The sequence below is a fragment of the Dermochelys coriacea genome, chromosome 15 (genome assembly GCF_009764565.3).
Source record: "Dermochelys coriacea isolate rDerCor1 chromosome 15, rDerCor1.pri.v4, whole genome shotgun sequence".
NCBI classification, from domain to species: Eukaryota; Metazoa; Chordata; order Testudines; family Dermochelyidae; genus Dermochelys; species Dermochelys coriacea.
In genome coordinates, this window is record NC_050082.1 from 26,709,320 (window position 1) to 26,720,520 (window position 11,201).

The following is an 11,201-nucleotide window of genomic DNA, read 5'->3' on the forward strand; positions in this document are numbered from 1 at the left end:
CACCCCCACCCCATCCCATCCCGATTTTTCACACTTACTATCTGGTCACCCTACCCTATGCAGACTATGGGACAGCTGGTAAAATTACTCAAATTCAAGTGAGTTCAACGGTAATCAATCAGAACTATGCAGGACAAACATTCAAATTAACATCAAGTTGACTGAGCCCCTGATAAAAAGAAGCACTGCATAGTTGGATTCTTTTTATTTACCTGCTTATCTTTAAGGCTTTAAGGTTCACATGGGGAGGGGTGACACCCCCTGCCCCCTCCCACCCTCACATACACACACAGAGGTGACACAGTCATGGATGGTTATAAACTGTTCAGGAAGGACAGGCAGGGCAGAAAAGGTGGGGGAGTAGCACTGTATGTAAGGGAGCAGTATGACTGCTCAGAGCTCCGGTACGAAACTGTGGAAAAACCTGAGTGTCTCTGGATTAAGTTTAGAAGTGTGTGCAACAAGAGTGATGTCATGGTGGGAGTCTGCTATAGACCACCGGACCAGGGGGATGAGGTGGATGAGGCTTTCTTCCGGCAACTCACGGAAGCTACTAGATCGCATGCCCTGATTCTCATGGGTGACTTTAATTTTCCTGATATCTGCTGGGAGAGCAATACAGCGGTGCATAGACAATCCAGGAAGTTTTTGGAAAGCGTAGGGGACAATTTCCTGGTGCAAGTGCTAGGGGAGCCAACTAGGGGGAGCGCTTTTCTTGACCTGCTGCTCACAAACCGGGTAGAATTAGTGGGGGAAGCAAAAGTGGATGGGAATCTGGGAGGCAGTGACCATGAGTTGGTTGAGTTCAGGATCCTGACGCAGGGAAGAAAGGTAAGCAGCAGGATACGGACCCTGGACTTCAGGAAAGCAGACTTTGACTCCCTCAGGGAACAGATGGCCAGGATCCCCTGGGGGACTAACATGAAAGGGAAGGGAGTCCAGGAGAGCTGGCTGTATTTCAAGGAATCCCTGTTGAGGTTACAGGGACAAACCATCCCGATGAGTCGAAAGAATAGTAAATATGGCAGGCGACCAGCTTGGCTTAATGGTGAAATCTTAGCGGATCTTAAACATAAAAAGAAGCTTACAAGAAGTGGAAGGTTGGACATATGACCAGGGAAGAGTATAAAAATATTGCTCGGGCATGTAGGAAAGATATCAGGAGGGCCAAATCGCACCTGGAGCTGCAGCTAGCAAGAGATGTCAAGAGTAACAAGAAGGGTTTCTTCAGGTATGTTGGCAACAAGAAGAAAGCCAAGGAAAGTGTGGGCCCCTTACTGAATGAGGGAGGCAAGCTAGTGACAGAGGATGTGGAAAAAGCTAATGTACTCAATGCTTTTTTTGCCTCTGTTTTCACTAACAAGGTCAGCTCCCAGACTGCTGTGCTGGGCATCACAAAATGGGGAAGAGATGGCCAGCCCTCTGTAGAGATAGAGGTGGTTAGGGACTATTTAGAAAAGCTGGACGTGCACAAGTCCATGGGGCCGGACGAATTGCATCCGAGAGTGCTGAGGGAATTGGCGGCTGTGATTGCAGAGCCCTTGGCCATTATCTTTGAAAACTCGTGGCGAACGGGGGAAGTCCCGGATGACTGGAAAAAGGCTAATGTAGTGCCCATCTTTAAAAAAGGGAAGAAGGAGGATCCTGGGAACTACAGGCCGGTCAGCCTCACCTCAGTCCCTGGAAAAATCATGGAGCAGGTCCTCAAAGAATCAATCCTGAAGCACTTAGAGGAGAGGAAAGTGATCAGGAACAGTCAGCATGGATTCACCAAGGGAAGGTCATGCCTGACTAATCTAATCGCCTTTTATGATGAGATTACTGGTTCTGTGGATGAAGGGAAAGCAGTGGATGTATTGTTTCTTGACTTTAGCAAAGCTTTTGACACGGTCTCCCACAGCATTCTTGTCAGCAAGTTAAGGAAGTATGGGCTGGATGAATGCACTATAAGGTGGGTAGAAAGCTGGCTAGATTGTCGGGCTCAACGGGTAGTGATCAATGGCTCCATGTCTAGTTGGCAGCCGGTGTAAAGTGGAGTGCCCCAGGGGTCGGTCCTGGGGCCCGTTTTGTTCAATATCTTCATAAATGATCTGGAGGATGGTGTGGATTGCACTCTCAGCAAATTTGCGGATGATACTAAACTGGGAGGAGTGGTAGATACGCTGGAGGGGAGGGATAGGATACAGAAGGACCTAGACAAATTGGAAGATTGGGCCAAAAGAAATCTAATGAGGTTCAATAAGGATAAGTGCAGGGTCCTGCACTTAGGATGGAAGAATCCAATGCACCGCTACAGACTAGGGACCGAATGGCTCGGCAGCAGTTCTGCGGAAAAGGACCTAGGGGTGACAGTGGACGAGAAGCTGGATATGAGTCAGCAGTGTGCCCTTGTTGCCAAGAAGGCCAATGGCATTTTGGGATGTATAAGTAGGGGCATAGCGAGCAGATCGAGGGACGTGATCGTTCCCCTCTATTCGACACTGGTGAGGCCTCATCTGGAGTACTGTGTCCAGTTTTGGGCCCCACACTACAAGAAGGATGTGGATAAATTGGAAAGAGTACAGCGAAGGGCAACAAAAATGATTAGGGGTCTAGAGCACATGACTCATGAGGAGAGGCTGAGGGAGCTGGGATTGTTTAGTCTGCGGAAGAGAAGAATGAGGGGGGATTTGATAGCTGCTTTCAACTACCTGAAAGGGGGTTTCAAAGAGGATGGCTCTAGACTGTTCTCAATGGTAGCAGATGACAGAACGAGGAGTAATGGTCTCAAGTTGCAATGGGGGAGGTTTAGATTGGATATTAGGAAAAACTTTTTCACTAAGAGGGTGGTGAAACACTGGAATGCGTTACCTAGGGAGGTGGTAGACTCTCCTTCCTTAGAGGTTTTTAAGGTCAGGCTTGACAAAGCCCTGGCTAGGATGATTTAACTGGGACTTGGTCCTGCTTTGAGCAGGGGGTTGGACTAGATGACCTTCTGGGGTCCCTTCCAACCCTGATATTCTATGATTCTATGATTCTATGACACACAAACACTCCTGTTCACCTCTCTCACACAGTAGGGGTGACTGACCTACCCGACCCTCCCTGCCCAGCGCTCTCCACCCTCCATGCCAGCCAGGCTGGACCCACCTCTCCTGGTACCTTGCACCATATCTTCCCAAGACAACAACGGGGGGGGGGGGGGAATGACCCAAGGTCACTTGCCCTCGCTTCCCAGATTTTTGCCAGGGTTCACCCTAGAATCATAGAATCATAGAAGTCACATAGGTCTGAAAGCAATCACTGTATTAAAAGGCCTAGATAAGATTTTTTTTTTTAAAAGACTTGTGATTTTGGTTGCTTCTGTTTTTGGGTACTCAACCTGAGACACCTTAATAGATCCAGATTTTCAGAAGGCACTGATAAAACTTTAAAACTTGTGGGTTTTAAAACTCACTTTAAAACTGCTAGAGGATGAAATTATGCTTGCAGATTTTCAATCTAAGAACAAATTTGTTTAAAAACTTACTCAAAAACTACTTTGGCTATTTTCTGGTTAGCTTCTGGATGATAGGGCATTAATTCCAAAATGGGCTGTTCTACTAGTTTGATGTTAGAGAAGGGGCATCAAACTCATTTGGAGGAGAGGGCCTACTTCCAAGTTTAAGTATGGTCCTTGGGCCAGAATAAATTTTCAGTTCATACTCCTCTCGGTCCACATCAGATCTGAGGCTTGCACAGAGACCAAGGGGAGAACACACACAGCCTTACGTAGTAACTAAATGTTGCTGATCTCTTTCGATCCATACAATCCTGCAGGATGACAGGTGCTTTAGTCCTTTAAAAATATTACTGTTGTTTTCTGTTCTGGAGGATTATTGGGCTGCTACAAAAGAAAGAACCAGATGGTTTTCATGGCATGGAAGAAACAACTAGTTTCACTCACTGATCAGCACCCTGATCAGTTGACCTTGTCAACACTGGTACTCCACTTGTAAGGTAACTCCCTTCTCTTCATGTGCCACTATCTGTAATTTTCACTTCATGGAGCTGAAGAAGTGGGGTTTTTACCCACGAAAGCTTATGCCCAAATAAATCTGTTAGCCTGTAAGGGGCCACCAGACTCCTCATTGTTTTCACTGATCAGCAGGGATCCTAGAAATCCATTTGCCACAGAAAATCGCGGAATCTGCGTTTGTACAGAGAATCTTTAGTTTTTACATATTGCAAAAAAATGAAAAACATTAACTAAAGTTTACTGAAAGTACCAGTGTCACTTATTCAATGTGCACACCCTCCCCTTCTTGTGGTTGATTTTTGAATGTGCTTTAAATGTTCACAGCTAAACATATTCTGATAAACTATTTCCAGCATATAGAGGTTCCTCAACAGCGTATAGGGGTTTGTGTTTTAATGCATCTCAAATTTCACTTCAGCCTCCAGATGTAATTAAAGTTATGAAAAGATGCTGAAAACTTTAAAAATCACGCCTAAATACCATGTCACTGAGTTTGGCAAGAACAAATTTCACATTGATGGTAATGTGCTGTTCTTACTGTAGGCAGCAAGGCGTTAGATTACATTCAAAGGCAGACAATTGTAGAATACATGGAAAATGCTAAACATAAAACATGAAAATAAACTAAAACAAGAGGCTGAAACAACAGGGCCATTGACAACAGCAAAAAAACAATGCACCGTGACTGGATCATTCTATTAATTTTAATATAATGATTGATGGAACTGGTAGACTTTGAACTTGCTTAAAAATTGTAAATATATCAATAAAATAGTGTTCAATTTATACCTATATATATTGTGGCTAAGGAAACTAAAGTTCAGCGTTTCATTTTACGCCAATTGTTATGTTTTTTTAAAATCAGAGAATTTTGGTTTTTTTTAATCATGGAAAAAACTTAGGATCCCTGCTGATCAGTGTTCCTGCTGGTGGCTCTCCATGTAAATCCCCTGACTGTACTGGCAAATGCGCCCCCTGCTGTCCTATATTTTACTCTCAAGGGAAGGTTAGACCCTTACTAAATAACATTTGCTTACAATTCTAAAATGCACAAAAACTGGGGCAAAGTGTATCCCCCCCCGGTTACTGTGGCTGGATTGAATCCTCCCACCTCAAAGTCCAAGACTCATTCATATCCATTCATTTAAAGCTGCAAAACAAAATTAAGTATTTCTGTGAAGTTTGCTCAACCAGATTAATAAACTGAGCAGTGAATTAAGAGCGGAGGTACCATGCAATGTAATAAACTGTCAGACACGCACAGTTTTTCAGCTCAGACTAAGACATTTAAAATAACCTGATTTGTGTCTGAAGAACAGCTGACATCACTATCCCGCTCCCCTGCTATTTTAGGGATTTGAGTTTGATAAATATAACCTGTAATGCCATCCACTGTACAGAGAAAGGGACTGACATTCCCAGGCTCCTTAATATTTATTTAAAGGCTAATGTTCTGCTAGACCAGAATGAAGTTTATTTTAGGCTTATTTGACTTGTTTTTATTTAGCATCAAAACCATCTGTCTACTTGACTTGTTAAACTTTTCTATTACAGAGTGGAAACAATGTTTGCTTTAAAATAAGTTTGTCAAGGACAATATTCTCATCTTTATCTGTAGCTAAATCAGGAAGGAAATTCATGTGAGTGATGGCAACAGGATTAGGCCCCTACCAGAGAAGTATTCAGGAAGGCAGCACAGTCTAATGGTTTGGACTGAGAGCCAGGACCTTCTAAATTCTAATTCCAGCCCAGCTACCGACTCTCAGTGAAGCCTTGGGAAAGTTACTTAATTTTAGTGTGTGTCAGTTGTTCCATCAGTTATATGGGATAATGTTACTTACCTGCCTTGGTAAAGGTACAGGACAAGGTGGTCAGGAGACCTAGGTTCAGTTTGCAGCTTCTTCATAGACTTGTCACAATTTCTCTTTCAGTTTTCTTGCCTGTAAAATGAGGACAACAACTGATGGTTTAAACACAGTTGGAGTATGTTTTGGTCAGTATTAGAATCACTTGAAATCATGACTCATGTGAAAACAGAATTATAGATGTTTGAGATGCAATTCTGTATTTGCGTAATTCTACTTTTTTGTTTTTGTTTAGGATTTTGTCCATTCTGATTTTAAAAGTCTGCCATAATGGGTCTTCCACCACTTCTCTTGGGAGGCTATTCCCTGGTAATAGATCTTACTGGCAGGAAGTTTTTCCCTACTAAAAGGATAGTAGACATTGCAACATTTGGCAGGCTAGTTAAGAGTCCTTCATGTGGCATATTCAATAGGAAGATTATCTCACATTATTGTCTTCCTCAAAAGTATGGATATCAGTATGAACCGTATCCAGTTCTAAATTAGTGCAAGTACCTTAAAAAAAAATAAAAGATGTAGCCAGGAAAGTGTCAGACCTCATCTAACAAGTTTCCTCAATTTCACCCTAGCATAAAGAAATGTATTGACTTTGCCAAAACACACACACAGGCAGGCCAAGATTTGCACTTAAGTAACAGTGCTACTGAATTGCTCTTGATGAAATGGCTTGATGGAATCTTAGTATCTTTTGCTCTGATGCATAGAAATATAGTTTACAAGGACACTTAAGTTACAAATCATATTGTTGAAAATGAAACAGTTTGTTGTGCTATTAAATAAGAGATTAGATTGGTAGAACTGAACTATTTTAAAAAGAAATGCTGCTTTCTTTTTGCACTTCTTTCAGGTACTAATACTATCACTTAGCTCTTATACAGCTTTTCATCAGTAGATCTCAAAACACTTTACATTCTTTAATGTATTTATCCTCAACACTCCTGTGAGCTAGGAAAGCTTTATCATCACCTCCATTTTACAGATGGGAAATGGTGGCACAGACAGGCTAAGTGACTTGCCCAAGGTCACATAGGTAATGATATTTTTAAATTTGATGAATATTTTCAAAATCAAGTTTCATAAAATTTGTTGAAATCTACAATATTTTGTGACCTAACTGGCTGATTTTTCATGTTACCTTACCTTCCGTGTGAGGATCACTTCATAATAATTAAATAACGTAATCTACCAGCACATCTGTGAAGGAGGTAAATATTATTATTGTGCCTGGTTTGTCTGTGCTATATACTCCAAAGTGTGCTGTTTGGAACCTGCTTTTCAAGTCAAATGTGTGCTGGGTTTTTTTATTTTTGTTCCTCTTTTAGTCTGGGTAGACTTTGCTTTTATTTTGTGTACGAAGAAGTTTTATTTTTCTGTTTTCTTTGTATTTATCTGTTGTTCTATACAATTTACTTGTGGATTGGATGTATGTGTACATCTTTGGGGGAAAAAATCTTAGTTACTAAATTATCTGGTCCCACACTTAGTAGAACAGTGCTGCTCGCTTTAGCCAACACCTAACGAGGTCTAAAAAGCAGCTTGATTAAAAAAAAAAAAAAAAAAGATAGCCTGTCAGTGTCACAGTTCCTGTAAGTTCAGAGAAACCCTGGTAAAACACTTAAGAAAATATTAATCATGAGAGAGCTGATAATACAGTATAACATGATGTGTTAGACAGCTCTCTAGTTTCTCTTTAGAAGTGGCAGCATTTCAATGATAGAGATGAATAAAAAGAATATAAAGCACTTTAGGATCCTTCTAGATGAAATGTGCTATGTAAATGTAAGTCTTTATCATTACAGCACGTGATGATAGATGTTTTCAGTATTTCAAACAGAAAAGGTGCAGAACAGTGTTTCAGAGTTATGTATAAAAGAAGAACTGTTCAAAACCTCCAAGATTACGTTGTTCAGCTAGATAACCACATTTCTCAACATCCACTATTATATAGAATACCAATGTGAACATTAACATCTACAGAACAAGTCACATACATAGGACATAAAGATGTGCTTCACAGGGGAAGCAGATATAGATGCTAATTCCATACAATCAATCTAGGGAATTGAACTAAAAAATAAAGATAGCAGATATTGCTTCAGCAATAGGGTCATCCTGATGAGGTGTTTAAAGTGTGGTTCTCTTCTGAAAGGTGACCATGTAAAAATGGCACTTTTTACTCAACAGACCTGCTCCATGCACGTCTTCAGAGTTCCATGTGCTTTAGGGACTAAAAGTAAGGTGACAAATCCTTGCTCCATTGAACTCAATGGCACAACTCCCCCTGACTTCATTGGGGCCAGGATTTCACCCAAGATGTGATTGCTTTTTGCTCAGGTTAACTCTGCAGAGTCAAAACAGTTACGGGAGAGTTAGCTGGATTCCATTTCTCCTTGTGCATCATCAGATTTGTTCACTAAGTGCCAATGCATTACACATATGTAAACCCAATTGGTGGGAGTGCACTGGTGTCAGTGAAGATCAGACCTGTGCAACCACATTGTCTTCAGAGAGGAGGGCAGATTTCCGCCTACACAACCATTATACACACACAAGAAGGGGTGGAGGGAGACAAAACCACAGATTTAATTCAGATCCAAAGCTGACTTAGAAAGCTGCCATTAGAAAGTGATTGTGAAATAAGCATATGCAATATAGAATCACTGAGAGGTAAAAAGGATGGTGTCCCCCAATCTCATTTTTACAGTCACTTTCCAAAGTAGAACCATATCTTAAGTCATCGTTGATCTTCTTTCCCAAATATGAAGACTAAGCATAAAAAGAACCAGGATCTTTCCTTATACCTAATTTAAAGGAAATGCATAGACTTATTACCAATTACATCAAACTCGGAAAAAATCCAGAATGATAAAAGGTACCAAAACCCCCCCAAATGTCAATGTGTACCAACTTTCCTCCCTCTGCTTATAGAAGGAAATAAAGTAGGATTATACACATTTTAACAGAACACTGTATTAGAGGGCTAACCAAGTGATACAGTTGTAGCAAGTAAGCTGCTCTGCGGTTTCAGGTAGAGTGGGGTGCATTGAAGAGACTGTGTCCTTAAAAGAATAATGAATTTCTAGGGAGCAGGATGACTCAAGAAAACTGTCACATGATAAGAAGTAAATTCAAATCCACCCTAAATTAGTAGTGACTGACAGTTGTTACCAATGGAGGGCTGATTTTTAAAATGGAGAACCATCCATTCTGTGGTCTTGATACAGTTACAGGCAGACAGTTGTTTGCCTAACAAAACTCAAACACAATTGGCACTAATTAGTCCTCTTGCTGGCAGTCTCAGCAGAGAAATCAAAGCCTGACAAGACCATAGGGACTTTACATGTGGTCTGTCCAAATCAGGTGTGCAGCATGTTGACAAAGGACAATGTGAAGTAGCTGGCACTGCTGCTGCCCATACTGAACCTAGTCTATGGAAATATTTCAGTCTCCAGTAGGATAGCTGAAACCTCTCCAAAATTTAAGAATTCGCACATGAAAGTTACAACTGGAAGTTATTCAGATATTGTTAATGGCATTTTTCAGAGTAGCAGCCGTGTTAGTCTGTATTTGCAAAAAGAAAAGGAGTACTTGTGGCACCTTAGAGACTAACAAATTTATTTGAGCATAAGCTTTCGTGAGCTACAGCTCACAATGGCACGGTAAGCATTCTGATGTGCTATTTACAAAATTCAATGCGCCCTCTGGTGGTCATAAAGATAGCAAGGGGTTCTCAGGACAAATTTTTTTGGTGACCTCAGTGTGGGGCCACCAACTCTTGCTGGTGGCTGCTCTCATACTTTCCCCTAAAATATTTAATTAACTTTAGGAAAATCAAATAAATACACACACAAACACGTCCAAATCATTGCAATATATTTATTACTAGCTAGTAAGTCTGTTGTGAAAAAGTGATATTAACAGACATAAATAAATAAAATAAATAAATAAATAAATAAATTTGTTAGTCTCTAAGGTGCCACAAGTACTCCTTTTCTTTTTTGCGAATACAGACTAACACGGCTGCTACTCTGAAACCTGTTAACAAACATAAGTATCACTTTTTCACAACAGACTTACTCTGCCCTGGCAAGCCTGGGGACAAATTAAGCTGGATGGAAGGTCAGGGGAGGCAGTGGGGACCAGGGGAGATGGCGGTGGTTGGCTGAGGGAGGCAGTAGGAGGCTGGAGCCTGAAGCCCTGTGACCAGAGTCTGAAGCCCCATGGCCAGAGCCTAGGGACAGAGCCAGAAGCTGTGTGGCTGGAGCCTGGGGTCTGCAGTCATGCAGCCAGAGCCCGGAGCTGGAGCCCAAAACCCTGTGACCAGAGTTTGCTGCCCCACCACCACAGCACTGAAGCCCAAAGCCTGAGCCCTACCGGCCCTGGGAAGGAAGGGAACTCACCAGCTCCCTACACCTATAGCGTTGTGCCCCAGCTGACTCCAGATGGGGGCAGAGCCCAACCCCTGTTGGTGGCCCCAGCAACCAAATACCAAGGCAGTGCCTCCAGAGAAATGGGGGCAGGGAGTGGCATGACTCTCCCTCCCACACCCGCAAATCACAGCCTAGGAGACTGTGACCACAAGAAAAGCCCCTGATGGCTGCATGCAAGAAACACTGCAAAACACCTCGGGTGTTTGTCACTCTGAAATGTTCAAAACTCCAAACAAATCATTATGGTTGTTCTTTCAAAAGTTTACAACTGAGCATTGACTTAATACGGCTTTAAAATTTTACTATGCAGAAAAAAATGTTGCTTTTAATCATCTTAATTTAAATGAAACAAGCACAGAATCAGTTTCCTTACCTTGTCCATTTTTTTAAAAAACAACTTTTTTTAGTTTATATTTAACAAAGTACTGTGCTGTACAGTATTTGTTTTTTTTTGACTCTGCTGCCTGATTGCATACTTCCAATTCAAATGAGGTGTGTGGTTGACTGGTCAGTTCGTAACTCTGGTGTTTGTTTCTCTGAGGTTCTACTGTAACAGGAATGAACTTGATCAGAAAAAGAAGAAAGCCCTGTATAATGATGCAGGGTCAGGTCCCAAGCAGAAAATAATTGTTGCAAAAACATTCATCTTCAGATTATGACAAAACAGAATAAGAGGAAGCTTCAGACCTTTCAGAATATCCTGCAGCCTAACCTCAGTTGTGCAGAACATTATAGAGGATTAGGAAATGTGGCCACTAATGACTCGTGCACAGGAGTGAGAATTTTTTTGCAGGAGCTTTGTTGTATAGCTACCCCAATAAACTTGAGAGTGGCTGATGTGCCTACAGTCATTAATGGCCCTTTAACTGGGAAAGCAACATTGTCTATTGGTCAGACAATAGGTCTAGA